This window comes from Anarhichas minor, unplaced genomic scaffold, assembly GCF_050575085.1.
Source record: "Anarhichas minor isolate MPS153535 unplaced genomic scaffold, ASM5057508v1 ptg000018l, whole genome shotgun sequence".
Classification (NCBI taxonomy): Eukaryota; Metazoa; Chordata; class Actinopteri; order Perciformes; family Anarhichadidae; genus Anarhichas; species Anarhichas minor.
In genome coordinates this window covers 124,452-149,492 of record NW_027466464.1, presented here as the reverse complement: position 1 = coordinate 149,492, position 25,041 = coordinate 124,452, and the positions used below count along the sequence as shown (strand labels likewise).

At 48.4% G+C, this 25,041-nt stretch overlaps 53 non-coding genes and 2 pseudogenes across 53 annotated transcripts; all 55 read right to left on the bottom strand.

Moving 5' to 3' along the window:
- Positions 1–605: 605 nt before the first annotated feature.
- On the bottom strand, positions 606–722 carry LOC142953796 (U5 spliceosomal RNA). Its single transcript, XR_012955397.1, has one exon. It is a non-coding gene; the product is annotated as a U5 spliceosomal RNA (small nuclear RNA).
- Positions 723–926: 204 nt separating this feature from the next.
- Positions 927–1,090, bottom strand: LOC142954203 (U1 spliceosomal RNA). The gene has a single exon (XR_012955683.1). It is a non-coding gene; the product is annotated as a U1 spliceosomal RNA (small nuclear RNA).
- Positions 1,091–1,373: 283 nt separating this feature from the next.
- On the bottom strand, positions 1,374–1,564 carry LOC142953396 (U2 spliceosomal RNA). Its single transcript, XR_012955038.1, has one exon. It is a non-coding gene; the product is annotated as a U2 spliceosomal RNA (small nuclear RNA).
- Positions 1,565–1,735: 171 nt separating this feature from the next.
- Positions 1,736–1,899, bottom strand: LOC142954202 (U1 spliceosomal RNA). The gene has a single exon (XR_012955682.1). It is a non-coding gene; the product is annotated as a U1 spliceosomal RNA (small nuclear RNA).
- A 287-nt stretch (positions 1,900–2,186) lies between these two features.
- LOC142953395 (U2 spliceosomal RNA) lies at positions 2,187–2,377 on the bottom strand. The gene has a single exon (XR_012955037.1). It is a non-coding gene; the product is annotated as a U2 spliceosomal RNA (small nuclear RNA).
- A 176-nt stretch (positions 2,378–2,553) lies between these two features.
- On the bottom strand, positions 2,554–2,670 carry LOC142953655 (U5 spliceosomal RNA). The gene has a single exon (XR_012955265.1). It is a non-coding gene; the product is annotated as a U5 spliceosomal RNA (small nuclear RNA).
- Positions 2,671–2,874: 204 nt separating this feature from the next.
- On the bottom strand, positions 2,875–3,038 carry LOC142953260 (U1 spliceosomal RNA). Its single transcript, XR_012954905.1, has one exon. It is a non-coding gene; the product is annotated as a U1 spliceosomal RNA (small nuclear RNA).
- A 287-nt stretch (positions 3,039–3,325) lies between these two features.
- Positions 3,326–3,516, bottom strand: LOC142953394 (U2 spliceosomal RNA). Its single transcript, XR_012955036.1, has one exon. It is a non-coding gene; the product is annotated as a U2 spliceosomal RNA (small nuclear RNA).
- A 176-nt stretch (positions 3,517–3,692) lies between these two features.
- LOC142953654 (U5 spliceosomal RNA) lies at positions 3,693–3,809 on the bottom strand. Its single transcript, XR_012955264.1, has one exon. It is a non-coding gene; the product is annotated as a U5 spliceosomal RNA (small nuclear RNA).
- Positions 3,810–4,013: 204 nt separating this feature from the next.
- Positions 4,014–4,177, bottom strand: LOC142954201 (U1 spliceosomal RNA). Its single transcript, XR_012955681.1, has one exon. It is a non-coding gene; the product is annotated as a U1 spliceosomal RNA (small nuclear RNA).
- A 287-nt stretch (positions 4,178–4,464) lies between these two features.
- LOC142953534 (U2 spliceosomal RNA) lies at positions 4,465–4,655 on the bottom strand. Its single transcript, XR_012955169.1, has one exon. It is a non-coding gene; the product is annotated as a U2 spliceosomal RNA (small nuclear RNA).
- A 170-nt stretch (positions 4,656–4,825) lies between these two features.
- LOC142953335 (U1 spliceosomal RNA) lies at positions 4,826–4,989 on the bottom strand. The gene has a single exon (XR_012954980.1). It is a non-coding gene; the product is annotated as a U1 spliceosomal RNA (small nuclear RNA).
- A 287-nt stretch (positions 4,990–5,276) lies between these two features.
- On the bottom strand, positions 5,277–5,467 carry LOC142953476 (U2 spliceosomal RNA). Its single transcript, XR_012955113.1, has one exon. It is a non-coding gene; the product is annotated as a U2 spliceosomal RNA (small nuclear RNA).
- Positions 5,468–5,643: 176 nt separating this feature from the next.
- Positions 5,644–5,760, bottom strand: LOC142953653 (U5 spliceosomal RNA). The gene has a single exon (XR_012955263.1). It is a non-coding gene; the product is annotated as a U5 spliceosomal RNA (small nuclear RNA).
- Positions 5,761–5,964: 204 nt separating this feature from the next.
- Positions 5,965–6,128, bottom strand: LOC142954200 (U1 spliceosomal RNA). The gene has a single exon (XR_012955680.1). It is a non-coding gene; the product is annotated as a U1 spliceosomal RNA (small nuclear RNA).
- A 287-nt stretch (positions 6,129–6,415) lies between these two features.
- On the bottom strand, positions 6,416–6,606 carry LOC142953352 (U2 spliceosomal RNA). The gene has a single exon (XR_012954996.1). It is a non-coding gene; the product is annotated as a U2 spliceosomal RNA (small nuclear RNA).
- Positions 6,607–6,782: 176 nt separating this feature from the next.
- LOC142953652 (U5 spliceosomal RNA) lies at positions 6,783–6,899 on the bottom strand. The gene has a single exon (XR_012955262.1). It is a non-coding gene; the product is annotated as a U5 spliceosomal RNA (small nuclear RNA).
- Positions 6,900–7,103: 204 nt separating this feature from the next.
- Positions 7,104–7,267, bottom strand: LOC142954198 (U1 spliceosomal RNA). Its single transcript, XR_012955678.1, has one exon. It is a non-coding gene; the product is annotated as a U1 spliceosomal RNA (small nuclear RNA).
- A 283-nt stretch (positions 7,268–7,550) lies between these two features.
- Positions 7,551–7,741, bottom strand: LOC142953537 (U2 spliceosomal RNA). The gene has a single exon (XR_012955171.1). It is a non-coding gene; the product is annotated as a U2 spliceosomal RNA (small nuclear RNA).
- A 176-nt stretch (positions 7,742–7,917) lies between these two features.
- Positions 7,918–8,034, bottom strand: LOC142953651 (U5 spliceosomal RNA). The gene has a single exon (XR_012955261.1). It is a non-coding gene; the product is annotated as a U5 spliceosomal RNA (small nuclear RNA).
- Positions 8,035–8,238: 204 nt separating this feature from the next.
- Positions 8,239–8,402, bottom strand: LOC142954197 (U1 spliceosomal RNA). The gene has a single exon (XR_012955677.1). It is a non-coding gene; the product is annotated as a U1 spliceosomal RNA (small nuclear RNA).
- A 283-nt stretch (positions 8,403–8,685) lies between these two features.
- On the bottom strand, positions 8,686–8,876 carry LOC142953547 (U2 spliceosomal RNA). The gene has a single exon (XR_012955181.1). It is a non-coding gene; the product is annotated as a U2 spliceosomal RNA (small nuclear RNA).
- A 170-nt stretch (positions 8,877–9,046) lies between these two features.
- On the bottom strand, positions 9,047–9,210 carry LOC142953303 (U1 spliceosomal RNA). Its single transcript, XR_012954948.1, has one exon. It is a non-coding gene; the product is annotated as a U1 spliceosomal RNA (small nuclear RNA).
- A 287-nt stretch (positions 9,211–9,497) lies between these two features.
- Positions 9,498–9,688, bottom strand: LOC142953482 (U2 spliceosomal RNA). The gene has a single exon (XR_012955119.1). It is a non-coding gene; the product is annotated as a U2 spliceosomal RNA (small nuclear RNA).
- A 176-nt stretch (positions 9,689–9,864) lies between these two features.
- Positions 9,865–9,981, bottom strand: LOC142953650 (U5 spliceosomal RNA). The gene has a single exon (XR_012955260.1). It is a non-coding gene; the product is annotated as a U5 spliceosomal RNA (small nuclear RNA).
- Positions 9,982–10,180: 199 nt separating this feature from the next.
- LOC142954196 (U1 spliceosomal RNA) lies at positions 10,181–10,344 on the bottom strand. Its single transcript, XR_012955676.1, has one exon. It is a non-coding gene; the product is annotated as a U1 spliceosomal RNA (small nuclear RNA).
- Positions 10,345–10,627: 283 nt separating this feature from the next.
- Positions 10,628–10,818, bottom strand: LOC142953393 (U2 spliceosomal RNA). Its single transcript, XR_012955035.1, has one exon. It is a non-coding gene; the product is annotated as a U2 spliceosomal RNA (small nuclear RNA).
- A 170-nt stretch (positions 10,819–10,988) lies between these two features.
- On the bottom strand, positions 10,989–11,152 carry LOC142953302 (U1 spliceosomal RNA). The gene has a single exon (XR_012954947.1). It is a non-coding gene; the product is annotated as a U1 spliceosomal RNA (small nuclear RNA).
- A 287-nt stretch (positions 11,153–11,439) lies between these two features.
- LOC142953481 (U2 spliceosomal RNA) lies at positions 11,440–11,630 on the bottom strand. The gene has a single exon (XR_012955118.1). It is a non-coding gene; the product is annotated as a U2 spliceosomal RNA (small nuclear RNA).
- Positions 11,631–11,806: 176 nt separating this feature from the next.
- LOC142953649 (U5 spliceosomal RNA) lies at positions 11,807–11,923 on the bottom strand. Its single transcript, XR_012955259.1, has one exon. It is a non-coding gene; the product is annotated as a U5 spliceosomal RNA (small nuclear RNA).
- A 199-nt stretch (positions 11,924–12,122) lies between these two features.
- On the bottom strand, positions 12,123–12,286 carry LOC142954195 (U1 spliceosomal RNA). Its single transcript, XR_012955675.1, has one exon. It is a non-coding gene; the product is annotated as a U1 spliceosomal RNA (small nuclear RNA).
- Positions 12,287–12,573: 287 nt separating this feature from the next.
- On the bottom strand, positions 12,574–12,764 carry LOC142953506 (U2 spliceosomal RNA). Its single transcript, XR_012955142.1, has one exon. It is a non-coding gene; the product is annotated as a U2 spliceosomal RNA (small nuclear RNA).
- Positions 12,765–12,940: 176 nt separating this feature from the next.
- Positions 12,941–13,057, bottom strand: LOC142953647 (U5 spliceosomal RNA). The gene has a single exon (XR_012955257.1). It is a non-coding gene; the product is annotated as a U5 spliceosomal RNA (small nuclear RNA).
- A 204-nt stretch (positions 13,058–13,261) lies between these two features.
- LOC142954194 (U1 spliceosomal RNA) lies at positions 13,262–13,425 on the bottom strand. The gene has a single exon (XR_012955674.1). It is a non-coding gene; the product is annotated as a U1 spliceosomal RNA (small nuclear RNA).
- A 283-nt stretch (positions 13,426–13,708) lies between these two features.
- On the bottom strand, positions 13,709–13,899 carry LOC142953392 (U2 spliceosomal RNA). The gene has a single exon (XR_012955034.1). It is a non-coding gene; the product is annotated as a U2 spliceosomal RNA (small nuclear RNA).
- Positions 13,900–14,075: 176 nt separating this feature from the next.
- LOC142953781 (U5 spliceosomal RNA) lies at positions 14,076–14,192 on the bottom strand. Its single transcript, XR_012955383.1, has one exon. It is a non-coding gene; the product is annotated as a U5 spliceosomal RNA (small nuclear RNA).
- A 204-nt stretch (positions 14,193–14,396) lies between these two features.
- Positions 14,397–14,560, bottom strand: LOC142954193 (U1 spliceosomal RNA). Its single transcript, XR_012955673.1, has one exon. It is a non-coding gene; the product is annotated as a U1 spliceosomal RNA (small nuclear RNA).
- A 283-nt stretch (positions 14,561–14,843) lies between these two features.
- On the bottom strand, positions 14,844–15,034 carry LOC142953505 (U2 spliceosomal RNA). The gene has a single exon (XR_012955141.1). It is a non-coding gene; the product is annotated as a U2 spliceosomal RNA (small nuclear RNA).
- Positions 15,035–15,205: 171 nt separating this feature from the next.
- On the bottom strand, positions 15,206–15,369 carry LOC142954192 (U1 spliceosomal RNA). The gene has a single exon (XR_012955672.1). It is a non-coding gene; the product is annotated as a U1 spliceosomal RNA (small nuclear RNA).
- A 283-nt stretch (positions 15,370–15,652) lies between these two features.
- On the bottom strand, positions 15,653–15,864 carry LOC142953600 (U2 spliceosomal RNA; annotated as a pseudogene).
- A 1,841-nt stretch (positions 15,865–17,705) lies between these two features.
- Positions 17,706–17,822, bottom strand: LOC142953646 (U5 spliceosomal RNA). Its single transcript, XR_012955256.1, has one exon. It is a non-coding gene; the product is annotated as a U5 spliceosomal RNA (small nuclear RNA).
- A 204-nt stretch (positions 17,823–18,026) lies between these two features.
- LOC142954191 (U1 spliceosomal RNA) lies at positions 18,027–18,190 on the bottom strand. Its single transcript, XR_012955671.1, has one exon. It is a non-coding gene; the product is annotated as a U1 spliceosomal RNA (small nuclear RNA).
- A 287-nt stretch (positions 18,191–18,477) lies between these two features.
- On the bottom strand, positions 18,478–18,668 carry LOC142953390 (U2 spliceosomal RNA). Its single transcript, XR_012955032.1, has one exon. It is a non-coding gene; the product is annotated as a U2 spliceosomal RNA (small nuclear RNA).
- Positions 18,669–18,838: 170 nt separating this feature from the next.
- On the bottom strand, positions 18,839–19,002 carry LOC142954190 (U1 spliceosomal RNA). Its single transcript, XR_012955670.1, has one exon. It is a non-coding gene; the product is annotated as a U1 spliceosomal RNA (small nuclear RNA).
- Positions 19,003–19,289: 287 nt separating this feature from the next.
- Positions 19,290–19,480, bottom strand: LOC142953344 (U2 spliceosomal RNA). The gene has a single exon (XR_012954988.1). It is a non-coding gene; the product is annotated as a U2 spliceosomal RNA (small nuclear RNA).
- A 176-nt stretch (positions 19,481–19,656) lies between these two features.
- On the bottom strand, positions 19,657–19,773 carry LOC142953645 (U5 spliceosomal RNA). Its single transcript, XR_012955255.1, has one exon. It is a non-coding gene; the product is annotated as a U5 spliceosomal RNA (small nuclear RNA).
- Positions 19,774–19,977: 204 nt separating this feature from the next.
- Positions 19,978–20,141, bottom strand: LOC142953259 (U1 spliceosomal RNA). Its single transcript, XR_012954904.1, has one exon. It is a non-coding gene; the product is annotated as a U1 spliceosomal RNA (small nuclear RNA).
- A 287-nt stretch (positions 20,142–20,428) lies between these two features.
- LOC142953590 (U2 spliceosomal RNA) lies at positions 20,429–20,629 on the bottom strand (annotated as a pseudogene).
- Positions 20,630–22,501: 1,872 nt separating this feature from the next.
- On the bottom strand, positions 22,502–22,618 carry LOC142953644 (U5 spliceosomal RNA). Its single transcript, XR_012955254.1, has one exon. It is a non-coding gene; the product is annotated as a U5 spliceosomal RNA (small nuclear RNA).
- A 204-nt stretch (positions 22,619–22,822) lies between these two features.
- LOC142953339 (U1 spliceosomal RNA) lies at positions 22,823–22,979 on the bottom strand. Its single transcript, XR_012954984.1, has one exon. It is a non-coding gene; the product is annotated as a U1 spliceosomal RNA (small nuclear RNA).
- Positions 22,980–23,266: 287 nt separating this feature from the next.
- Positions 23,267–23,457, bottom strand: LOC142953372 (U2 spliceosomal RNA). The gene has a single exon (XR_012955015.1). It is a non-coding gene; the product is annotated as a U2 spliceosomal RNA (small nuclear RNA).
- Positions 23,458–23,633: 176 nt separating this feature from the next.
- On the bottom strand, positions 23,634–23,750 carry LOC142953643 (U5 spliceosomal RNA). Its single transcript, XR_012955253.1, has one exon. It is a non-coding gene; the product is annotated as a U5 spliceosomal RNA (small nuclear RNA).
- Positions 23,751–23,954: 204 nt separating this feature from the next.
- LOC142953258 (U1 spliceosomal RNA) lies at positions 23,955–24,118 on the bottom strand. Its single transcript, XR_012954903.1, has one exon. It is a non-coding gene; the product is annotated as a U1 spliceosomal RNA (small nuclear RNA).
- Positions 24,119–24,405: 287 nt separating this feature from the next.
- LOC142953351 (U2 spliceosomal RNA) lies at positions 24,406–24,596 on the bottom strand. The gene has a single exon (XR_012954995.1). It is a non-coding gene; the product is annotated as a U2 spliceosomal RNA (small nuclear RNA).
- Positions 24,597–24,772: 176 nt separating this feature from the next.
- Positions 24,773–24,889, bottom strand: LOC142953640 (U5 spliceosomal RNA). The gene has a single exon (XR_012955251.1). It is a non-coding gene; the product is annotated as a U5 spliceosomal RNA (small nuclear RNA).
- Positions 24,890–25,041: the final 152 nt, after the last annotated feature.

The following is a 25,041-nucleotide window of genomic DNA, read 5'->3' as shown; positions in this document are numbered from 1 at the left end:
TAACAAAGGGGTTGTACATATGCACAGTTATTGTTCTGAAATTAGGTCTGTCCAGGTTCAGTACTCTGTAGCCGGCTAGCGGCCTTACCCCTGCCTCTGCTCGGCAAATTTCAGCCACACTCCGGTAGATCTCCTCGGTCCTCAGTGTAACGTCGAACGCCTTCTCCTGCTGGTTCCACTGGATGCAGTGCACCTCCTCCACCTTCAGTTGTAGCTGCCCAATTATGACTTGCCTGCCAAAGAACTCTCTGGACTGCAGTTTGTAGTCTTCCGTGGTTGCCTGGAATCGTAGCGTGTGTCTCAGCCCGACCCTTGGGATCGACTGCTCTTTTTGGCCCCTTGCGGCCATTGCTGTCTCGTTGTTAGCTCTCTCTGTGCTGTATTTTTCCGCAACACCACTTGATCTTAGCCAAAAGGCCGAGAAGCGATGAGCCCCAACTGTTTGCTTCCTGAGTCACCCTCCTGACACGTTTCACCCTTGTCATGGTGCAGTTCTTTCCAAGGGACATAGCAGTGGCTGCTGCTTTGGCACACATCCAAGCACTCCATGGTCAAGCACCGTGGTCTCGTTAAGGACAGCTTTCTTTCTTTTCACAACTGTACAAGGCTCAGCCAAATGGCAAAGCCTGCTAAAAATAGGTTGAACTCATTGGTATTCCTCTCCACGGAAGTCTCTAGTAAAAGGCGAAAGACTTGTGCGTTATGAAGAGAAACCAAAGTAAGTACAGCAACATTGTCAAGAACAGCCAAAGTCCCTAGTTGCCCAAGTCAAAACGCTCATGGTAAGCCTGAGTTCACGTGCCCTGTTCCAAATCTGAAGCCACACCCATTCCCACATCTTAAAGAGGGCAATATTCTCCATAGTACTATTTCCTCCCCTCCAATCAAAAGTACAAATCACTTGATATTCTTTTCAACAAAACAATCAGGGGAGAGCGCGAACGCAGTCCCCCACTACCAGAAATTATGCAGTCGAGATTCCCACATTTGGGGAATTCGCAGTGGTCAGAACAACCGGAGTGCAATGGCTGGGCCTCGCCCTGGGTGAACCACCTTCTTGATCATGGTATCTCCCCTGCCAGGTAAGTATGAGTTGGAAGAGACAGAGACAGGGGCGGCATTCCCAGATGCAGTACTCCGGATGACGGTTCCCAGATGGCATAATCCCAGAGTGCAGCCCTTTAGCATTAAGCTCAGGCTGGGAGCACAGCGATGTTCCACGAGGGGCGTCAGTAAGGAATAAACAAGGCCTTTGTTTGACACAATCCCCAGCCTTGAAGACAGACAGCGAATGAGATCCTCGTCGTTCATTAAAGTGTGAAGCTAATCAACAGATCCATTTGGATTGGTGTTTGGTTGTCCACAAGGCATTTGAGGAGTGCACCGTTCCCGGCAATGCTGCAATACCGGGTCAATGCGTGGAGTGAACGGAGCAAGCCCCTTTTTCATCTCCCGATGCTAAAAATCTGCTTAATACGTTATCCTCATATAGAGGACATATCAGATATTAAACTGATAAGAACAGATACTACACTTGATCTTAGCCAAAAGGCCGAGAAGCGATGAGCCCCAACTGTTTGCTTCCTGAGTCACCCTCCTGACACGTTTCACCCTGTTCCAAATCTGAAGCCACACCCATTCCCACATCTTAAAGAGGGCAATATTCTCCATAGTACTATTTCCTCCCCTCCAATCAAAAGTACAAACCACTTGATATTCTTTTCAACAAAACAATCAGGGGAGAGCGCGAACGCAGTCCCCCACTACCAGAAATTATGCAGTCGAGATTCCCACATTTGGGGAATTCGCAGTGGTCAGAACAACCGGAGTGCAATGGCTGGGCCTCGCCCTGGGTGAACCACCTTCTTGATCATGGTATCTCCCCTGCCAGGTAAGTATGAGTTGGAAGAGACAGAGACAGGGGCGGCATTCCCAGATGCAGTACTCCGGATGACGGTTCCCAGATGGCATAATCCCAGAGTGCAGACCTTTAGCATTAAGCTCAGGCTGGGAGCACAGCGATGTTCCACGAGGGGCGTCAGTAAGGAATAAACAAGGCCTTTGTTTGACACAATCCCCAGCCTTGAAGACAGACAGCGAATGAGATCCTCGTCGTTCATTAAAGTGTGAAGCTAATCAACAGACTGATCCATTTGGATTGGTGTTTGGTTGTCCACAAGGCATTTGAGGAGTGCACCGTTCCCGGCAATGCTGCAATACCGGGTCAATGCGTGGAGTGAACGGAGCAAGCCCCTTTTTCATCTCCCGATGCTAAAAATCTGCTTAATACGTTATCCTCATATAGAGGACATATCAGATATTAAACTGATAAGAACAGATACTACACTTGATCTTAGCCAAAAGGCCGAGAAGCGATGAGCCCCAACTGTTTGCTTCCTGAGTCACCCTCCTGACACGTTTCACCCTTGTCATGGTGCAGTTCTTTCCAAGGGACATAGCAGTGGCTGCTGCTTTGGCACACATCCAAGCACTCCATGGTCAAGCACCGTGGTCTCGTTAAGGACAGCTTTCTTTCTTTTCACAACTGTACAAGGCTCAGCCAAATGGCAAAGCCTGCTAAAAATAGGTTGAACTCATTGGTATTCCTCTCCACGGAAGTCTTTAGTAAAAGGCGAAAGACTTGTGCGTTATGAAGAGAAACCAAAGTAAGTACAGCAACATTGTCAAGAACAGCCAAAGTCCCTAGTTGCCCAAGTCAAAACGCTCATGGTAAGCCTGAGTTCACGTGCCCTGTTCCAAATCTGAAGCCACACCCATTCCCACATCTTAAAGAGGGCAATATTCTCCATAGTACTATTTCCTCCCCTACAATCAAAAGTACAAATCACTTGATATTCTTTTCAACAAAACAATCAGGGGAGAGCGCGAACGCAGTCCCCCACTACCAGAAATGATGCAGTCGAGATTCCCACATTTGGGGAATTCGCAGTGGTCAGAACAACCGGAGTGCAATGGCTGGGCCTCGCCCTGGGTGAACCACCTTCTTGATCATGGTATCTCCCCTGCCAGGTAAGTATGAGTTGGAAGAGACAGAGACAGGGGCGGCATTCCCAGATGCAGTACTCCGGATGACGGTTCCCAGATGGCATAATCCCAGAGTGCAGCCCTTTAGCATTAAGCTCAGGCTGGGAGCACAGCGATGTTCCACGAGGGGCGTCAGTAAGGAATAAACAAGGCCTTTGTTTGACACAAGCCCCAGCCTTGAAGACAGACAGCGAATGAGATCCTCGTCGTTCATTAAAGTGTGAAGCTAATCAACAGACTGATCCATTTGGATTGGTGTTTGGTTGTCCACAAGGCATTTGAGGAGTGCACCGTTCCCGGCAATGCTGCAATACCGGGTCAATGCGTGGAGTGAACGGAGCAAGCCCCTTTTTCATCTCCCGATGCTAAAAATCTGCTTAATACGTTATCCTCATATAGAGGACATATCAGATATTAAACTGATAAGAACAGATACTACACTTGATCTTAGCCAAAAGGCCGAGAAGCGATGAGCCCCAACTGTTTGCTTCCTGAGTCACCCTCCTGACACGTTTCACCCTTGTCATGGTGCAGTTCTTTCCAAGGGACATAGCAGTGGCTGCTGCTTTGGCACACATCCAAGCACTCCATGGTCAAGCACCGTGGTCTCATTAAGGACAGCTTTCTTTCTTTTCACAACTGTACAAGGCTCAGCCAAATGGCAAAGCCTGCTAAAAATAGGTTGAACTCATTGGTATTCCTCTCCACGGAAGTCTTTAGTAAAAGGCGAAAGACTTGTGCGTTATGAAGAGAAACCAAAGTAAGTACAGCAACATTGTCAAGAACAGCCAAAGTCCCTAGTTGCCCAAGTCAAAACGCTCATGGTAAGCCTGAGTTCACGTGCCCTGTTCCAAATCTGAAGCCACACCCATTCCCACATCTTAAAGAGGGCAATATTCTCCATAGTACTATTTCCTCCCCTCCAGTCAAAAGTACAAATCACTTGATATTCTTTTCAATAAAACAATCAGGGGAGAGCGCGAACGCAGTCCCCCACTACCAGAAATTATGCAGTCGAGATTCCCACATTTGGGGAATTCGCAGTGGTCAGAACAACCGGAGTGCAATGGCTGGGCCTCGCCCTGGGTGAACCACCTTCTTGATCATGGTATCTCCCCTGCCAGGTAAGTATGAGTTGGAAGAGACAGAGACAGGGGCGGCATTCCCAGACGCAGTACTCCGGATGACGGTTCCCAGATGGCATAATCCCAGAGTGCAGGGATTTAGCATTAAGCTTAGGCTGGGAGCACAGCGATGTTCCACGAGGGGCGTCAGTAAGGAATAAACAAGGCCTTTGTTTGACACAAGCCCCAGCCTTGAAGACAGACAGCGAATGAGATCCTCGTCGTTCATTAAAGTGTGAAGCTAATCAACAGACTGATCCATTTGGATTGGTGTTTGGTTGTCCACAAGGCATTTGAGGAGTGCACCGTTCCCGGCAATGCTGCAATACCGGGTCAATGCGTGGAGTGAACGGGGCAAGCCTCTTTTTCATCTCCCGATGCTAAAAATCTGCTTAATACGTTATCCTCATATAGAGGACATATCAGATATTAAACTGATAAGAACAGATACTACACTTGATCTTAGCCAAAAGGCCGAGAAGCGATGAGCCCCAACTGTTTGCTTCCTGAGTCACCCTCCTGACACGTTTCACCCTGTTCCAAATCTGAAGCCACACCCATTCCCACATCTTAAAGAGGGCAATATTCTCCATAGTACTATTTCCTCCCCTCCAATCAAAAGTACAACCACTTGATATTCTTTTCAACAAAACAATCAGGGGAGAGCGCGAACGCAGTCCCCCACTACCAGCAATTATGCAGTCGAGATTCCCACATTTGGGGAATTTGCAGTGGTCAGAACAACCGGAGTGCAATGGCTGGGCCTCGCCCTGGGTGAACCACCTTCTTGATCATGGTATCTCCCCTGCCAGGTAAGTATGAGTTGGAAGAGACAGAGACAGGGGCGGCATTCCCAGATGCAGTACTCCGGATGACGGTTCCCAGATGGCATAATCCCAGAGTGCAGTCCTTTAGCATTAAGCTCAGGCTGGGAGCACAGCGATGTTCCACGAGGGGCGTCAGTAAGGAATAAACAAGGCCTTTGTTTGACACAAGCCCCAGCCTTGAAGACAGACAGCGAATGAGATCCTCGTCGTTCATTAAAGTGTGAAGCTAATCAACAGACTGAACCATTTGGATTGGTGTTTGGTTGTCCACAAGGCATTTGAGGAGTGCACCGTTCCCGGCAATGCTGCAATACCGGGTCAATGCGTGGAGTGAACGGAGCAAGCCCCTTTTTCATCTCCCGATGCTAAAAATCTGCTTAATACGTTATCCTCATATAGAGGACATATCAGATATTAAACTGATAAGAACAGATACTACACTTGATCTTAGCCAAAAGGCCAAGAAGCGATGAGCCCCAACTGTTTGCTTCCTGAGTCACCCTCCTGACACGTTTCACCCTTGTCATGGTGCAGTTCTTTCCAAGGGACATAGCAGTGGCTGCTGCTTTGGCACACATCCAAGCACTCCATGGTCAAGCACCGTGGTCTCATTAAGGACAGCTTTCTTTCTTTTCACAACTGTACAAGGCTCAGCCAAATGGCAAAGCCTGCTAAAAATAGGTTGAACTCATTGGTATTCCTCTCCACGGAAGTCTTTAGTAAAAGGCGAAAGACTTGTGCGTTATGAAGAGAAACCAAAGTAAGTACAGCAACATTGTCAAGAACAGCCAAAGTCCCTAGTTGCCCAAGTCAAAACGCTCATGGTAAGCCTGAGTTCACGTGCCCTGTTCCAAATCTGAAGCCACACCCATTCCCACATCTTAAAGAGGGCAATATTCTCCATAGTACTATTTCCTCCCCTCCAGTCAAAAGTACAAATCACTTGATATTCTTTTCAACAAAACAATCAGGGGAGAGCGCGAACGCAGTCCCCCACTACCAGAAATTATGCAGTCGAGATTCCCACATTTGGGGAATTCGCAGTGGTCAGAACAACCGGAGTGCAATGGCTGGGCCTCGCCCTGGGTGAACCACCTTCTTGATCATGGTATCTCCCCTGCCAGGTAAGTATGAGTTGGAAGAGACAGAGACAGGGGCGGCATTCCCAGACGCAGTACTCCGGATGACGGTTCCCAGATGGCATAATCCCAGAGTGCAGCCCTTTAGCATTAAGCTCAGGCTGGGAGCACAGCGATGTTCCACGAGGGGCGTCAGTAAGGAATGAACAAGGCCTTTGTTTGACACAATCCCCAGCCTTGAATACAGACAGCGAATGAGATCCTCGTCGTTCATTAAAGTGTGAAGCTAATCAACAGACTGATCCATTTGGATTGGTGTTTGGTTGTCCACAAGGCATTTGAGGAGTGCACCGTTCCCGGCAATGCTGCAATACCGGGTCAATGCGTGGAGTGAACGGGGCAAGCCCCTTTTTCATCTCCCGATGCTAAAAATCTGCTTAATACGTTATCCTCATATAGAGGACATATCAGATATTAAACTGATAAGAACAGATACTACACTTGATCTTAGCCAAAAGGCCGAGAAGCGATGAGCCCCAACTGTTTGCTTCCTGAGTCACCCTCCTGACACATTTCACCCTTGTCATGGTGCAGTTCTTTCCAAGGGACATAGCAGTGGCTGCTGCTTTGGCACACATCCAAGCACTCCATGGTCAAGCACCGTGGTCTCATTAAGGACAGCTTTCTTTCTTTTCACAACTGTACAAGGCTCAGCCAAATGGCAAAGCCTGCTAAAAATAGGTTGAACTCATTGGTATTCCTCTCCACGGAAGTCTTTAGTAAAAGGCGAAAGACTTGTGCGTTATGAAGAGAAACCAAAGTAAGTACAGCAACATTGTCAAGAACAGCCAAAGTCCCTAGTTGCCCAAGTCAAAACGCTCATGGTAAGCCTGAGTTCACGTGCCCTGTTCCAAATCTGAAGCCACACCCATTCCCACATCTTAAAGAGGGCAATATTCTCCATAGTACTATTTCCTCCCCTCCAGTCAAAAGTACAAATCACTTGATATTCTTTTCAACAAAACAATCAGGGGAGAGCGCGAACGCAGTCCCCCACTACCAGAAATTATGCAGTCGAGATTCCCACATTTGGGGAATTCGCAGTGGTCAGAACAACCGGAGTGCAATGGCTGGGCCTCGCCCTGGGTGAACCACCTTCTTGATCATGGTATCTCCCCTGCCAGGTAAGTATGAGTTGGAAGAGACAGAGACAGGGGCGGCATTCCCAGACGCAGTACTCCGGATGACGGTTCCCAGATGGCATAATCCCAGAGTGCAGGGATTTAGCATTAAGCTTAGGCTGGGAGCACAGCGATGTTCCACGAGGGGCGTCAGTAAGGAATAAACAAGGCCTTTGTTTGACACAATCCCCAGCCTTGAAGACAGACAGCGAATGAGATCCTCGTCGTTCATTAAAGTGTGAAGCTAATCAACAGATCCATTTGGATTGGTGTTTGGTTGTCCACAAGGCATTTGAGGAGTGCACCGTTCCCGGCAATGCTGCAATACCGGGTCAATGCGTGGAGTGAACGGGGCAAGCCCCTTTTTCATCTCCCGATGCTAAAAATCTGCTTAATACGTTATCCTCATATAGAGGACATATCAGATATTAAACTGATAAGAACAGATACTGCACTTGATCTTAGCCAAAAGGCCGAGAAGCGATGAGCCCCAACTGTTTGCTTCCTGAGTCACCCTCCTGACACGTTTCACCCTTGTCATGGTGCAGTTCTTTCCAAGGGACATAGCAGTGGCTGCTGCTTTGGCACACATCCAAGCACTCCATGGTCAAGCACCGTGGTCTCGTTAAGGACAGCTTACTTTCTTTTCACAACTGTACAAGGCTCAGCCAAATGGCAAAGCCTGCTAAAAATAGGTTGAACTCATTGGTATTCCTCTCCACGGAAGTCTTTAGTAAAAGGCGAAAGACTTGTGCGTTATGAAGAGAAACCAAAGTAAGTACAGCAACATTGTCAAGAACAGCCAAAGTCCCTAGTTGCCCAAGTCAAAACGCTCATGGTAAGCCTGAGTTCACGTGCCCTGTTCCAAATCTGAAGCCACACCCATTCCCACATCTTAAAGAGGGCAATATTCTCCATAGTACTATTTCCTCCCCTCCAGTCAAAAGTACAAATCACTTGATATTCTTTTCAATAAAACAATCAGGGGAGAGCGCGAACGCAGTCCCCCACTACCAGAAATTATGCAGTCGAGATTCCCACATTTGGGGAATTCGCAGTGGTCAGAACAACCGGAGTGCAATGGCTGGGCCTCGCCCTGGGTGAACCACCTTCTTGATCATGGTATCTCCCCTGCCAGGTAAGTATGAGTTGGAAGAGACAGAGACAGGGGCGGCATTCCCAGATGCAGTACTCCGGATGACGGTTCCCAGATGGCATAATCCCAGAGTGCAGCCCTTTAGCATTAAGGTCAGGCTGGGAGCACAGCGATGTTCCACGAGGGGCGTCAGTAAGGAATAAACAAGGCCTTTGTTTGACACAATCCCCAGCCTTGAAGACAGACAGCGAATGAGATCCTCGTCGTTCATTAAAGTGTGAAGCTAATCAACAGATCCATTTGGATTGGTGTTTGGTTGTCCACAAGGCATTTGAGGAGTGCACCGTTCCCGGCAATGCTGCAATACCGGGTCAATGCGTGGAGTGAACGGAGCAAGCCCCTTTTTCATCTCCCGATGCTAAAAATCTGCTTAATACGTTATCCTCATATAGGGGACATATCAGATATTAAACTGATAAGAACAGATACTACACTTGATCTTAGCCAAAAGGCCGAGAAGCGATGAGCCCCAACTGTTTGCTTCCTGAGTCACCCTCCTGACACGTTTCACCCTGTTCCAAATCTGAAGCCACACCCATTCCCACATCTTAAAGAGGGCAATATTCTCCATAGTACTATTTCCTCCCCTCCAATCAAAAGTACAACCACTTGATATTCTTTTCAACAAAACAATCAGGGGAGAGCGCGAACGCAGTCCCCCACTACCAGAAATTATGCAGTCGAGATTCCCACATTTGGGGAATTTGCAGTGGTCAGAACAACCGGAGTGCAATGGCTGGGCCTCGCCCTGGGTGAACCACCTTCTTGATCATGGTATCTCCCCTGCCAGGTAAGTATGAGTTGGAAGAGACAGAGACAGGGGCGGCATTCCCAGATGCAGTACTCCGGATGACGGTTCCCAGATGGCATAATCCCAGAGTGCAGCCCTTTAGCATTAAGCTCAGGCTGGGAGCACAGCGATGTTCCACGAGGGGCGTCAGAAAGGAATAAACAAGGCCTTTGTTTGACACAAGCCCCAGCCTTGAAGACAGACAGCGAATGAGATCCTCGTCGTTCATTAAAGTGTGAAGCTAATCAACAGACTGATCCATTTGGATTGGTGTTTGGTTGTCCACAAGGCATTTGAGGAGTGCACCGTTCCCGGCAATGCTGCAATACCGGGTCAATGCGTGGAGTGAACGGAGCAAGCCCCTTCTTCATCTCCCGATGCTAAAAATCTGCTTAATACGTTATCCTCATATAGAGGACATATCAGATATTAAACTGATAAGAACAGATACTACACTTGATCTTAGCCAAAAGGCCGAGAAGCGATGAGCCCCAACTGTTTGCTTCCTGAGTCACCCTCCTGACACGTTTCACCCTTGTCATGGTGCAGTTCTTTCCAAGGGACATAGCAGTGGCTGCTGCTTTGGCACACATCCAAGCACTCCATGGTCAAGCACCGTGGTCTCGTTAAGGACAGCTTACTTTCTTTTCACAACTGTACAAGGCTCAGCCAAATGGCAAAGCCTGCTAAAAATAGGTTGAACTCATTGGTATTCCTCTCCACGGAAGTCTTTAGTAAAAGGCGAAAGACTTGTGCGTTATGAAGAGAAACCAAAGTAAGTACAGCAACATTGTCAAGAACAGCCAAAGTCCCTAGTTGCCCTAGTCGCTCATGGTAAGCCTGAGTTCACGTGCCCTGCTCCAAATCTGAAGCCACACCCATTCCCACATCTTAAAGAGGGCAATATTCTCCATAGTACTATTTCCTCCCCTCCAGTCAAAAGTACAAATCACTTGATATTCTTTTCAATAAAACAATCAGGGGAGAGCGCGAACGCAGTCCCCCACTACCAGAAATTATGCAGTCGAGATTCCCACATTTGGGGAATTCGCAGTGGTCAGAACAACCGGAGTGCAATGGCTGGGCCTCGCCCTGGGTGAACCACCTTCTTGATCATGGTATCTCCCCTGCCAGGTAAGTATGAGTTGGAAGAGACAGAGACAGGGGCGGCATTCCCAGATGCAGTACTCCGGATGACGGTTCCCAGATGGCATAATCCCAGAGTGCAGCCCTTTAGCATTAAGGTCAGGCTGGGAGCACAGCGATGTTCCACGAGGGGCGTCAGTAAGGAATAAACAAGGCCTTTGTTTGACACAATCCCCAGCCTTGAAGACAGACAGCGAATGAGATCCTCGTCGTTCATTAAAGTGTGAAGCTAATCAACAGATCCATTTGGATTGGTGTTTGGTTGTCCACAAGGCATTTGAGGAGTGCACCGTTCCCGGCAATGCTGCAATACCGGGTCAATGCGTGGAGTGAACGGAGCAAGCCCCTTTTTCATCTCCCGATGCTAAAAATCTGCTTAATACGTTATCCTCATATAGAGGACATATCAGATATTAAACTGATAAGAACAGATACTACACTTGATCTTAGCCAAAAGGCCGAGAAGCGATGAGCCCCAACTGTTTGCTTCCTGAGTCACCCTCCTGACACGTTTCACCCTGTTCCAAATCTGAAGCCACACCCATTCCCACATCTTAAAGAGGGCAATATTCTCCATAGTACTATTTCCTCCCCTCCAATCAAAAGTACAACCACTTGATATTCTTTTCAACAAAACAATCAGGGGAGAGCGCGAACGCAGTCCCCCACTACCAGAAATTATGCAGTCGAGATTCCCACATTTGGGGAATTTGCAGTGGTCAGAACAACCGGAGTGCAATGGCTGGGCCTCGCCCTGGGTGAACCACCTTCTTGATCATGGTATCTCCCCTGCCAGGTAAGTATGAGTTGGAAGAGACAGAGACAGGGGCGGCATTCCCAGATGCAGTACTCCGGATGACGGTTCCCAGATGGCATAATCCCAGAGTGCAGCCCTTTAGCATTAAGCTCAGGCTGGGAGCACAGCGATGTTCCACGAGGGGCGTCAGAAAGGAATAAACAAGGCCTTTGTTTGACACAAGCCCCAGCCTTGAAGACAGACAGCGAATGAGATCCTCGTCGTTCATTAAAGTGTGAAGCTAATCAACAGACTGATCCATTTGGATTGGTGTTTGGTTGTCCACAAGGCATTTGAGGAGTGCACCGTTCCCGGCAATGCTGCAATACCGGGTCAATGCGTGGAGTGAACGGAGCAAGCCCCTTCTTCATCTCCCGATGCTAAAAATCTGCTTAATACGTTATCCTCATATAGAGGACATATCAGATATTAAACTGATAAGAACAGATACTACACTTGATCTTAGCCAAAAGGCCGAGAAGCGATGAGCCCCAACTGTTTGCTTCCTGAGTCACCCTCCTGACACGTTTCACCCTTGTCATGGTGCAGTTCTTTCCAAGGGACATAGCAGTGGCTGCTGCTTTGGCACACATCCAAGCACTCCATGGTCAAGCACCGTGGTCTCGTTAAGGACAGCTTACTTTCTTTTCACAACTGTACAAGGCTCAGCCAAATGGCAAAGCCTGCTAAAAATAGGTTGAACTCATTGGTATTCCTCTCCACGGAAGTCTTTAGTAAAAGGCGAAAGACTTGTGCGTTATGAAGAGAAACCAAAGTAAGTACAGCAACATTGTCAAGAACAGCCAAAGTCCCTAGTTGCCCTAGTCGCTCATGGTAAGCCTGAGTTCACGTGCCCTGTTCCAAATCTGAAGCCACACCCATTCCCACATCTTAAAGAGGGCAATATTCTCCATAGTACTATTTCCTCCCCTCCAGTCAAAAGTACAAATCACTTGATATTCTTTTCAATAAAACAATCAGGGGAGAGCGCGAACGCAGTCCCCCACTACCAGAAATTATGCAGTCGAGATTCCCACATTTGGGGAATTCGCAGTGGTCAGAACAACCGGAGTGCAATGGCTGGGCCTCGCCCTGGGTGAACCACCTTCTTGATCATGGTATCTCCCCTGCCAGGTAAGTATGAGTTGGAAGAGACAGAGACAGGGGCGGCATTCCCAGATGCAGTACTCCGGATGACGGTTCCCAGATGGCATAATCCTAGAGTGCAGCCCTTTAGCATTAAGGTCAGGCTGGGAGCACAGCGATGTTCCACGAGGGGCGTCAGTAAGGAATAAACAAGGCCTTTGTTTGACACAATCCCCAGCCTTGAAGACAGACAGCGAATGAGATCCTCGTCGTTCATTAAAGTGTGAAGCTAATCAACAGACTGATCCATTTGGATTGGTGTTTGGTTGTCCACAAGGCATTTGAGGAGTGCACCATTCCCGGCAATGCTGCAATACCGGGTCAATGCGTGGAGTGAACGGAGCAAGCCCCTTTTTCATCTCCCGATGCTAAAAATCTGCTTAATACGTTATCCTCATATAGAGGACATATCAGATATTAAACTGATAAGAACAGATACTACACTTGATCTTAGCCAAAAGGCCGAGAAGCGATGAGCCCCAAATGTTTGCTTCCTGAGTCACCCTCCTGACACGTTTCACCCTTGTCATGGTGCAGTTCTTTCCAAGGGACATAGCAGTGGCTGCTGCTTTGGCACACATCCAAGCACTCCATGGTCAAGCACCGTGGTCTCGTTAAGGACAGCTTTCTTTCTTTTCACAACTGTACAAGGCTCAGCCAAATGGCAAAGCCTGCTAAAAATAGGTTGAACTCATTGGTATTCCTCTCCACGGAAGTCTTTAGTAAAAGGCGAAAGACTTGTGCGTTATGAAGAGAAACCAAAGTAAATACAGCAACATTGTCAAGAACAGCCAAAGTCCCTAGTTGCCCAAGTCAAAACGCTCATGGTAAGCCTGAGTTCACGTGCCCTGTTCCAAATCTGAAGCCACACCCATTCCCACATCTTAAAGAGGGCAATATTCTCCATAGTACTATTTCCTCCCCTCCAATCAAAAGTACAAATCACTTGATATTCTTTTCAACAAAACAATCAGGGGAGAGCGCGAACGCAGTCCCCCACTACCAGAAATTATGCAGTCGAGATTCCCACATTTGGGGAATTCGCAGTGGTCAGAACAACCGGAGTGCAATGGCTGGGCCTCGCCCTGGGTGAACCACCTTCTTGATCATGGTATCTCCCCTGCCAGGTAAGTATGAGTTGGAAGAGACAGAGACAGGGGCGGCATTCCCAGATGCAGTACTCCGGATGACGGTTCCCAGATGGCATAATCCCAGAGTGCAGGGATTTAGCATTAAACTTAGGCTGGGAGCACAGCGATGTTCCACGAGGGGCGTCAGTAAGGAATAAACAAGGCCTTTGTTTGACACAATCCCCAGCCTTGATGACAGACAGCGAATGAGATCCTCGTCGTTCATTAAAGTGTGAAGCTAATCAACAGATCCATTTGGATTGGTGTTTGGTTGTCCACAAGGCATTTGAGGAGTGCACCGTTCCCGGCAATGCTGCAATACCGGGTCAATGCGTGGAGTGAACGGAGCAAGCCCCTTTTTCATCTCCCGATGCTAAAAATCTGCTTAATACGTTATCCTCATATAGAGGACATATCAGATATTAAACTGATAAGAACAGATACTACACTTGATCTTAGCCAAAAGGCCGAGAAGCGATGAGCCCCAACTGTTTGCTTCCTGAGTCACCCTCCTGACACGTTTCACCCTTGTCATGGTGCAGTTCTTTCCAAGGGACATAGCAGTGGCTGCTGCTTTGGCACACATCCAAGCACTCCATGGTCAAGCACCGTGGTCTCGTTAAGGACAGCTTTCTTTCTTTTCACAACTGTACAAGGCTCAGCCCAATGGCAAAGCCTGCTAAAAATAGGTTGAACTCATTGGTATTCCTCTCCACGGAAGTCTTTAGTAAAAGGCGAAAGACTTGTGCGTTATGAAGAGAAACCAAAGTAAGTACAGCAATATTGTCAAGAACAGCCAAAGTCCCTAGTTGCCCAAGTCAAAACGCTCATGGTAAGCCTGAGTTCACGTGCCCTGTTCCAAATCTGAAGCCACACCCATTCCCACATCTTAAAGAGGGCAATATTCTCCATAGTACTATTTCCTCCCCTCCAATCAAAAGTACAAATCACTTGATATTCTTTTCAACAAAACAATCAGGGGAGAGCGCGAACGCAGTCCCCCACTACCAGAAATTATGCAGTCGAGATTCCCACATTTGGGGAATTCGCAGTGGTCAGAACAACCGGAGTGCAATGGCTGGGCCTCGCCCTGGGTGAACCACCTTCTTGATCATGGTATCTCCCCTGCCAGGTAAGTATGAGTTGGAAGAGACAGAGACAGGGGCGGCATTCCCAGATGCAGTACTCTGGATGACGGTTCCCAGATGGCATAATCCCAGAGTGCAGCCCTTTAGCATTAAGCTCAGGCTGGGAGCACAGCGATGTTCCACGAGGGGCGTCAGTAAGGAATAAACAAGGCCTTTGTTTGACACAAGCCCCAGCCTTGAAGACAGACAGCGAATGAGGTCCTCGTCGTTCATTAAAGTGTGAAGCTAATCAACAGATCCATTTGGATTGGTGTTTGGTTGTCCACAAGGCATTTGAGGAGTGCACCATTCCCGGCAATGCTGCAATACCGGGTCAATGCGTGGAGTGAACGGAGCAAGCCCCTTTTTCATCTCCCGATGCTAAAAATCTGCTTAATACGTTATCCTCATATAGAGGACATATCAGATATTAAACTGATAAGAACAGATACTACACTTGATCTTAGCCAAAAGGCCGAGAAGCGATGAGCCCCAACTGTTTGCTTCCTGAGTCACCCTCCTGACACATTTCACCCTGTTCCAAATCTGAAGCCACACCCATTCCCACATCTTAAAGAGGGCAATATTCTCCATAGTACTATTTCCTCCCCTCCAGTCAAAAGTACAAATCACTTGATATTCTTTTCAATAAAACAATCAGGGGAGAGCGCGAACGCAGTCCCCCACTACCAGAAATTATGCAGTCGAGATTCCCACATTTGGGGAATTCGCAGTGGTCAGAACAACCGGAGTGCAATGGCTGGGCCTCGCCCTGGGTGAACCACCTTCTTGATCATGGTATCTCCCCTGCCAGGTAAGTATGAGTTGGAAGAGACAGAGACAGGGGCGGCATTCCCAGATGCAGTACTCCGGATGACGGTTCCCAGATGGCATAATCCCAGAGTGCAGCCCTTTAGCATTAAGGTCAGGCTGGGAGCACAGCGATGTTCCACGAGGGGCGTCAGTAAGGAATAAACAAGGCCTTTGTTTGACACAATCCCCAGCCTTGAAGACAGACAGCGAATGAGATCCTCGTCGTTCATTAAAGTGTGAAGCTAATCAACAGATCCATTTGGATTGGTGTTTGGTTGTCCACAAGGCATTTGAGGAGTGCACCGTTCCCGGCAATGCTGCAATACCGGGTCAATGCGTGGAGTGAACGGAGCAAGCCCCTTTTTCATCTCCCGATGCTAAAAATCTGCTTAATACGTTATCCTCATATAGAGGACATATCAGATATTAAACTGATAAGAACAGATTTTTTTTTTTTTTTTTTTTTTTTTTTTTTTTTTTTTTTTTTTATTATCAAAATTCTGTACACAAATCATACAATTTCAAACATACAAACTTCACATGTTTTGCATCATGCAACTTAATTCTATTTCACAGTTACATGTCAGTAACCAGCATTTGTCAATACACACAAAAAAAAAAACACAAAATACACTTATGCAAAGTCTTCAGGATTTACCATCCCCACCCAAAAAAACCCATTGTGCATCTTAAATAAAGATTCCTATTGCTGGTTCCCACTACCCTAAAGGTATACATTCTCTTTATCCATCTCGTCAGCCCAGGAAAACGGCCCTGCGTTTGGCGACGTTGTTGGTCTGTTAAGCCCCTCATAAGCGTCCTCCCCTAAGGGGGACGACAGCATGAGGAGGCCTGGGGGAAGATCGAAGCTCAGGCCTAAACCTTCTGTTAGTATGGCAACTGCTTCTCCCAATGACTGCTCACCCATCTCCCCTCCCACCTCTTGACCCGTATCCCCATCCTTCTGCTCCTGGGCCCCTCCTTCCTCCACTTTATCAGCGGCTCTCTTATGCTGACCTGTTCCCCCTCCCCTCCCCCCCTCAATCCCACCCTTGTTGGTCTGTCCCCCCTTTGACTTTTTGCTCCGTACCCCCTCCCCACTCTCTCCAAGCTCTGTCGAGAGTCCTGTTCCAAATGCCTGCGACCCTTTCCGTGCCCCTTGCTTTGATTTGGAGGGATCGGAAGTGAGGACAGGAAAATCGTCCATAATGTCTGTGGATGCCTTGGCCATTCCGTCTGTTCCGGCGGTGCCCTCATCCCGGGACGCTGCCTCCCCTTTACTCCCCAACGCGTCGGCTCCGGAGCCCTCCTGTACCGTCCTCTCCCCGTCATTCTGTGTGGCTCCCCTACTCGGCTCGCCAGCCTCAGTCGGTTTGGCAGCCTCCGCAAAAGTTTTCTTGCGGCCAGGACAACCTCGGTACAGGTGGTCAGTTCCACCGCATCCATGGCACGTCCTTGGCTCTGTGCAGTCCTTGGCCGAATGCCCTTCTTGCCCACAGAAACGGCATCTTGTTTCCCCACAGCCTGCCTCTGAATGTCCTGACTGTCTGCACTTCATGCAGAAAGCAGGTTGCCGTGGGTAAAATAGATACCCACGATCTCCACCAAGGCTGAAGAAGGCAGGTGGATGTTTCAGGCCTCCTGGACCTTCTGCGTCATGATACAGCAGTACCTGGAACTGGCGCCGCCCAGTCCAAAACCCCAGGGTGTCCTTTATATGCCTTGCAGCCGTCACCACCTCTCCATACTGCCCCAGGAATGCAGCTAGTGCTGAGTCATTAACAAAGGGGTTGTACATATGCACAGTTATTGTTCTGAAATTAGGTCTGTCCAGGTTCAGTACCCCTGCCTCTGCTCGGCATATTTCAGCCACACTCCGGTAGATCTCCTCGATCCTCAGTGTAACGTCGAACGCCTTCTCCTGCTGGTTCCACTGGATGCAGTGCACCTCCTCCACCTTCAGTTGTAGCTGCCCAATTATGACTTGCCTGCCAAAAAACTCTCTGGACTGCAGATTGTAGTCTTCCGTGGTTGCCTGGAATCGTAGCGTGTGTCTCAGCCCGACCCTTGGGATCGACTGCTCTTTTTGGCCCCTTGCGGCCATTGCTGTCTCGTTGTTAGCTCTCTCTGTGCTGTATTTTTCCGCAACACCACTTGATCTTAGCCAAAAGGCCGAGAAGCGATGAGCCCCAACTGTTTGCTTCCTGAGTCACCCTCCTGACACGTTTCACCCTTGTCATGGTGCAGTTCTTTCCAAGGGACATAGCAGTGGCTGCTGCTTTGGCACACGGTCAAGCACCGTGGTCTCATTAAGGACAGCTTTCTTTCTTTTCACAACTGTACAAGGCTCAGCCAAATGGCAAAGCCTGCTAAAAATAGGTTGAACTCATTGGTATTCCTCTCCACGGAAGTCTTTAGTAAAAGGCGAAAGACTTGTGCGTTATGAAGAGAAACCAAAGTAAGTACAGCAACATTGTCAAGAACAGCCAAAGTCCCTAGTTGCCCAAGTCAAAACGCTCATGGTAAGCCTGAGTTCACGTGCCCTGTTCCAAATCTGAAGCCACACCCATTCCCACATCTTAAAGAGGGCAATATTCTCCATAGTACTATTTCCTCCCCTCCAGTCAAAAGTACAAATCACTTGATATTCTTTTCAACAAAACAATCAGGGGAGAGCGCGAACGCAGTCCCCCACTACCAGAAATTATGCAGTCGAGATTCCCACATTTGGGGAATTCGCAGTGGTCAGAACAACCGGAGTGCAATGGCTGGGCCTCGCCCTGGGTGAACCACCTTCTTGATCATGGTATCTCCCCTGCCAGGTAAGTATGAGTTGGAAGAGACAGAGACAGGGGCGGCATTCCCAGATGCAGTACTCCGGATGACGGTTCCCAGATGGCATAATCCCAGAGTGCAGGGATTTAGCATTAAGCTTAGGCTGGGAGCACAGCGATGTTCCACGAGGGGCGTCAGAAAGGAATAAACAAGGCCTTTGTTTGACACAAGCCCCAGCCTTGAAGACAGACAGCGAATGAGATCCTCGTCGTTCATTAAAGTGTGAAGCTAATCAACAGACTGATCCATTTGGATTGGTGTTTGGTTGTCCACAAGGCATTTGAGGAGTGCACCGTTCCCGGCAATGCTGCAATACCGGGTCAATGCGTGGAGTGAACGGAGCAAGCCCCTTTTTCATCTCCCGATGCTAAAAATCTGCTTAATACGTTATCCTCATATAGAGGACATATCAGATATTAAACTGATAAGAACAGATACTACACTTGATCTTAGCCAAAAGGCCGAGAAGCGATGAGCCCCAACTGTTTGCTTCCTGAGTCACCCTCCTGACACGTTTCACCCTGTTCCAAATCTGAAGCCACACCCATTCCCACATCTTAAAGAGGGCAATATTCTCCATAGTACTATTTCCTCCCCTCCAATCAAAAGTACAACCACTTGATATTCTTTTCAACAAAACAATCAGGGGAGAGCGCGAACGCAGTCCCCCACTACCAGAAATTATGCAGTCGAGATTCCCACATTTGGGGAATTCGCAGTGGTCAGAACAACCGGAGTGCAATGGCTGGGCCTCGCCCTGGGTGAACCACCTTCTTGATCATGGTATCTCCCCTGCCAGGTAAGTATGAGTTGGAAGAGACAGAGACAGGGGCGGCATTCCCAGATGCAGTACTCCGGATGACGGTTCCCAGATGGCATAATCCCAGAGTGCAGGGATTTAGCATTAAGCTTAGGCTGGGAGCACAGCGATGTTCCACGAGGGGCGTCAGTAAGGAATAAACAAGGCCTTTGTTTGACACAAGCCCCAGCCTTGAAGACAGACAGCGAATGAGATCCTCGTCGTTCATTAAAGTGTGAAGCTAATCAACAGACTGATCCATTTGGATTGGTGTTTGGTTGTCCACAAGGCATTTGAGGAGTGCACCGTTCCCGGCAATGCTGCAATACCGGGTCAATGCGTGGAGTGAACGGGGCAAGCCCCTTTTTCATCTCCCGATGCTAAAAATCTGCTTAATACGTTATCCTCAAATAGAGGACATATCAGATATTAAACTGATAAGAACAGATACTACACTTGATCTTAGCCAAAAGGCCGAGAAGCGATGAGCCCCAACTGTTTGCTTCCTGAGTCACCCTCCTGACACGTTTCACCCTTGTCATGGTGCAGTTCTTTCCAAGGGACATAGCAGTGGCTGCTGCTTTGGCACACATCCAAGCACTCCATGGTCAAGCACCGTGGTCTCGTTAAGGACAGCTTTCTTTCTTTTCACAACTGTACAAGGCTCAGCCAAATGGCAAAGCCTGCTAAAAATAGGTTGAACTCATTGGTATTCCTCTCCACGGAAGTCTTTAGTAAAAGGCGAAAGACTTGTGCGTTATGAAGAGAAACCAAAGTAAGTACAGCAACATTGTCAAGAACAGCCAAAGTCCCTAGTTGCCCAAGTCAAAACGCTCATGGTAAGCCTGAGTTCACGTGCCCTGTTCCAAATCTGAAGCCACACCCATTCCCACATCTTAAAGAGGGCAATATTCTCCATAGTACTATTTCCTCCCCTCCAATCAAAAGTACAAATCACTTGATATTCTTTTCAACAAAACAATCAGGGGAGAGCGCGAACGCAGTCCCCCACTACCAGAAATGATGCAGTCGAGATTCCCACATTTGGGGAATTCGCAGTGGTCAGAACAACCGGAGTGCAATGGCTGGGCCTCGCCCTGGGTGAACCACCTTCTTGATCATGGTATCTCCCCTGCCAGGTAAGTATGAGTTGGAAGAGACAGAGACAGGGGCGGCATTCCCAGATGCAGTACTCCGGATGACGGTTCCCAGATGGCATAATCCCAGAGTGCAGCCCTTTAGCATTAAGCTCAGGCTGGGAGCACAGCGATGTTCCACGAGGGGCGTCAGTAAGGAATAAACAAGGCCTTTGTTTGACACAAGCCCCAGCCTTGAAGACAGACAGCGAATGAGATCCTCGTCGTTCATTAAAGTGTGAAGCTAATCAACAGACTGATCCATTTGGATTGGTGTTTGGTTGTCCACAAGGCATTTGAGGAGTGCACCATTCCCGGCAATGCTGCAATACCGGGTCAATGCGTGGAGTGAACGGAGCAAGCCCCTTTTTCATCTCCCGATGCTAAAAATCTGCTTAATACGTTATCCTCATATAGAGGACATATCAGATATTAAACTGATAAGAACAGATTTTTTTTTTTTTTTTTTTTTTTTTTTTTTTTATTATCAAAATTCTGTACACAAATCATACAATTTCAAACATACAAACTTCACATGTTTTGCATCATGCAACTTAATTCTATTTCACAGTTACATGTCAGTAACCAGCATTTGTCAATACACAAAAAAAAACAAACACAAAATACACTTATGCAAAGTCTTCAGGATTTACCATCCCCACCCAAAAAAACCCATTGTGCATCTTAAATAAAGATTCCTATTGCTGGTTCCCACTACCCTAAAGGTATACATTCTCTTTATCCATCTCGTCAGCCCAGGAAAACGGCCCTGCGTTTGGCGACGTTGTTGGTCTGTTAAGCCCCTCATAAGCGTCCTCCCCTAAGGGGGACGACAGCATGAGGAGGCCTGGGGGAAGATCGAAGCTCAGGCCTAAACCTTCTGTTAGTATGGCAACTGCTTCTCCCAATGACTGCTCACCCATCTCCCCTCCCACCTCTTGACCCGTATCCCCATCCTTCTGCTCCTGGGCCCCTCCTTCCTCCACTTTATCAGCGGCTCTCTTATGCTGACCTGTTCCCCCTCCCCTCAATCCCACCCTTGTTGGTCTGTCCCCCCTTTGACTTTTTGCTCCGTACCCCCTCCCCACTCTCTCCAAGCTCTGTCGAGAGTCCTGTTCCAAATGCCTGCGACCCTTTCCGTGCCCCTTGCTTTGATTTGGAGGGATCGGAAGTGAGGACAGGAAAATCGTCCATAATGTCTGTGGATGCCTTGGCCATTCCGTCTGTTCCGGCGGTGCCCTCATCCCGGGACGCTGCCTCCCCTTTACTCCCCAACGCGTCGGCTCCGGAGCCCTCCTGTACCGTCCTCTCCACGTCATTCTGTGTGGCTCCCCTACTCGGCTCGCCAGCCTCAGTCGGTTTGGCAGCCTCCGCAAAAGTTTTCTTGCGGCCAGGACAACCTCGGTACAGGTGGTCAGTTCCACCGCATCCATGGCACGTCCTTGGCTCTGTGCAGTCCTTGGCCGAATGCCCTTCTTGCCCACAGAAACGGCATCTTGTTTCCCCACAGCCTGCCTCTGAATGTCCTGACTGTCTGCACTTCCTGCAGAAAGCAGGTTGCCGTGGGTAAAATAGATACCCACGATCTCCACCAAGGCTGAAGAAGGCAGGTGGATGTTTCAGGCCTCCTGGACCTTCTGCGTCATGATACAGCAGTACCTGGAACTGGCGCCGCCCAGTCCAAAACCCCAGGGTGTCCTTTATATGCCTTGCAGCCGTCACCACCTCTCCATACTGCCCCAGGAATGCAGCTAGTGCTGAGTCATTAACAAAGGGGTTGTACATATGCACAGTTATTGTTCTGAAATTAGGTCTGTCCAGGTTCAGTACTCTGTAGCCGGCTAGCGGCCTTACCCCTGCCTCTGCTCGGCATATTTCAGCCACACTCCGGTAGATCTCCTCGGTCCTCAGTGTAACGTCAAACGCCTTCTCCTGCTGGTTCCACTGGATGCAGTGCACCTCCTCCACCTTCAGTTGTAGCTGCCCAATTATGACTTGCCTGCCAAAAAACTCTCTGGACTGCAGATTGTAGTCTTCCGTGGTTGCCTGGAATCGTAGCGTGTGTCTCAGCCCGACCCTTGGGATCGACTGCTCTTTTTGGCCCCTTGCGGCCATTGCTGTCTCGTTGTTAGCTCTCTCTGTGCTGTATTTTTCCGCAACACCACTTGATCTTAGCCAAAAGGCCGAGAAGCGATGAGCCCCAACTGTTTGCTTCCTGAGTCACCCTCCTGACACATTTCACCCTTGTCATGGTGCAGTTCTTTCCAAGGGACATAGCAGTGGCTGCTGCTTTGGCACACATCCAAGCACTCCATGGTCAAGCACCGTGGTCTCGTTAAGGACAGCTTTCTTTCTTTTCACAACTGTACAAGGCTCAGCCAAATGGCAAAGCCTGCTAAAAATAGGTTGAACTCATTGGTATTCCTCTCCACGGAAGTCTTTAGTAAAAGGCGAAAGACTTGTGCGTTATGAAGAGAAACCAAAGTAAATACAGCAACATTGTCAAGAACAGCCAAAGTCCCTAGTTGCCCAAGTCAAAACGCTCATGGTAAGCCTGAGTTCACGTGCCCTGTTCCAAATCTGAAGCCACACCCATTCCCACATCTTAAAGAGGGCAATATTCTCCATAGTACTATTTCCTCCCCTCCAATCAAAAGTACAAATCACTTGATATTCTTTTCAACAAAACAATCAGGGGAGAGCGCGAACGCAGTCCCCCACTACCAGAAATTCGAGATTCCCACATTTGGGGAATTCGCAGTGGTCAGAACAACCGGAGTGCAATGGCTGGGCCTCGCCCTGGGTGAACCACCTTCTTGATCATGGTATCTCCCCTGCCAGGTAAGTATGAGTTGGAAGAGACAGAGACAGGGGCGGCATTCCCAGATGCAGTACTCCGGATGACGGTTCCCAGATGGCATAATCCCAGAGTGCAGCCCTTTAGCATTAAGCTCAGGCTGGGAGCACAGCGATGTTCCACGAGGGGCGTCAGTAAGGAATAAACAAGGCCTTTGTTTGACACAAGCCCCAGCCTTGAAGACAGACAGCGAATGAGATCCTCGTCGTTCATTAAAGTGTGAAGCTAATCAACAGACTGATCCATTTGGATTGGTGTTTGGTTGTCCACAAGGCATTTGAGGAGTGCACCGTTCCCGGCAATGCTGCAATACCGGGTCAATGCGTGGAGTGAACGGAGCAAGCCCCTTTTTCATCTCCCAATGCTAAAAATCTGCTTAATACGTTATCCTCATATAGAGGACATATCAGATATTAAACTGATAAGAACAGATACTACACTTGATCTTAGCCAAAAGGCCGAGAAGCGATGAGCCCCAACTGTTTGCTTCCTGAGTCACCCTCCTGACACGTTTCACCCTTGTCATGGTGCAGTTCTTTCCAAGGGACATAGCAGTGGCTGCTGCTTTGGCACACATCCAAGCACTCCATGGTCAAGCACCGTGGTCTCGTTAAGGACAGCTTTCTTTCTTTTCACAACTGTACAAGGCTCAGCCAAATGGCAAAGCCTGCTAAAAATAGGTTGAACTCATTGGTATTCCTCTCCACGGAAGTCTTTAGTAAAAGGCGAAAGACTTGTGCGTTATGAAGAGAAACCAAAGTAAGTACAGCAACATTGTCAAGAACAGCCAAAGTCCCTAGTTGCCCAAGTCAAAACGCTCATGGTAAGCCTGAGTTCACGTGCCCTGTTCCAAATCTGAAGCCACACCCATTCCCACATCTTAAAGAGGGCAATATTCTCCATAGTACTATTTCCTCCCCTCCAATCAAAAGTACAAATCACTTGATATTCTTTTCAACAAAACAATCAGGGGAGAGCGCGAACGCAGTCCCCCACTACCAGAAATGATGCAGTCGAGATTCCCACATTTGGGGAATTCGCAGTGGTCAGAACAACCGGAGTGCAATGGCTGGGCCTCGCCCTGGGTGAACCACCTTCTTGATCATGGTATCTCCCCTGCCAGGTAAGTATGAGTTGGAAGAGACAGAGACAGGGGCGGCATTCCCAGATGCAGTACTCCGGATGACGGTTCCCAGATGGCATAATCCCAGAGTGCAGCCCTTTAGCATTAAGCTCAGGCTGGGAGCACAGCGATGTTCCACGAGGGGCGTCAGTAAGGAATAAACAAGGCCTTTGTTTGACACAAGCCCCAGCCTTGAAGACAGACAGCGAATGAGATCCTCGTCGTTCATTAAAGTGTGAAGCTAATCAACAGACTGATCCATTTGGATTGGTGTTTGGTTGTCCACAAGGCATTTGAGGAGTGCACCGTTCCCGGCAATGCTGCAATACCGGGTCAATGCGTGGAGTGAACGGGGCAAGCCCCTTTTTCATCTCCCGATGCTAAAAATCTGCTTAATACGTTATCCTCATATAGAGGACATATCAGATATTAAACTGATAAGAACAGATACTACACTTGATCTTAGCCAAAAGGCCGAGAAGCGATGAGCCCCAACTGTTTGCTTCCTGAGTCACCCTCCTGACACATTTCACCCTTGTCATGGTGCAGTTCTTTCCAAGGGACATAGCAGTGGCTGCTGCTTTGGCACACATCCAAGCACTCCATGGTCAAGCACCGTGGTCTCATTAAGGACAGCTTTCTTTCTTTTCACAACTGTACAAGGCTCAGCCAAATGGCAAAGCCTGCTAAAAATAGGTTGAACTCATTGGTATTCCTCTCCACGGAAGTCTTTAGTAAAAGGCGAAAGACTTGTGCGTTATGAAGAGAAACCAAAGTAAGTACAGCAACATTGTCAAGAACAGCCAAAGTCCCTAGTTGCCCAAGTCAAAACGCTCATGGTAAGCCTGAGTTCACGTGCCCTGTTCCAAATCTGAAGCCACACCCATTCCCACATCTTAAAGAGGGCAATATTCTCCATAGTACTATTTCC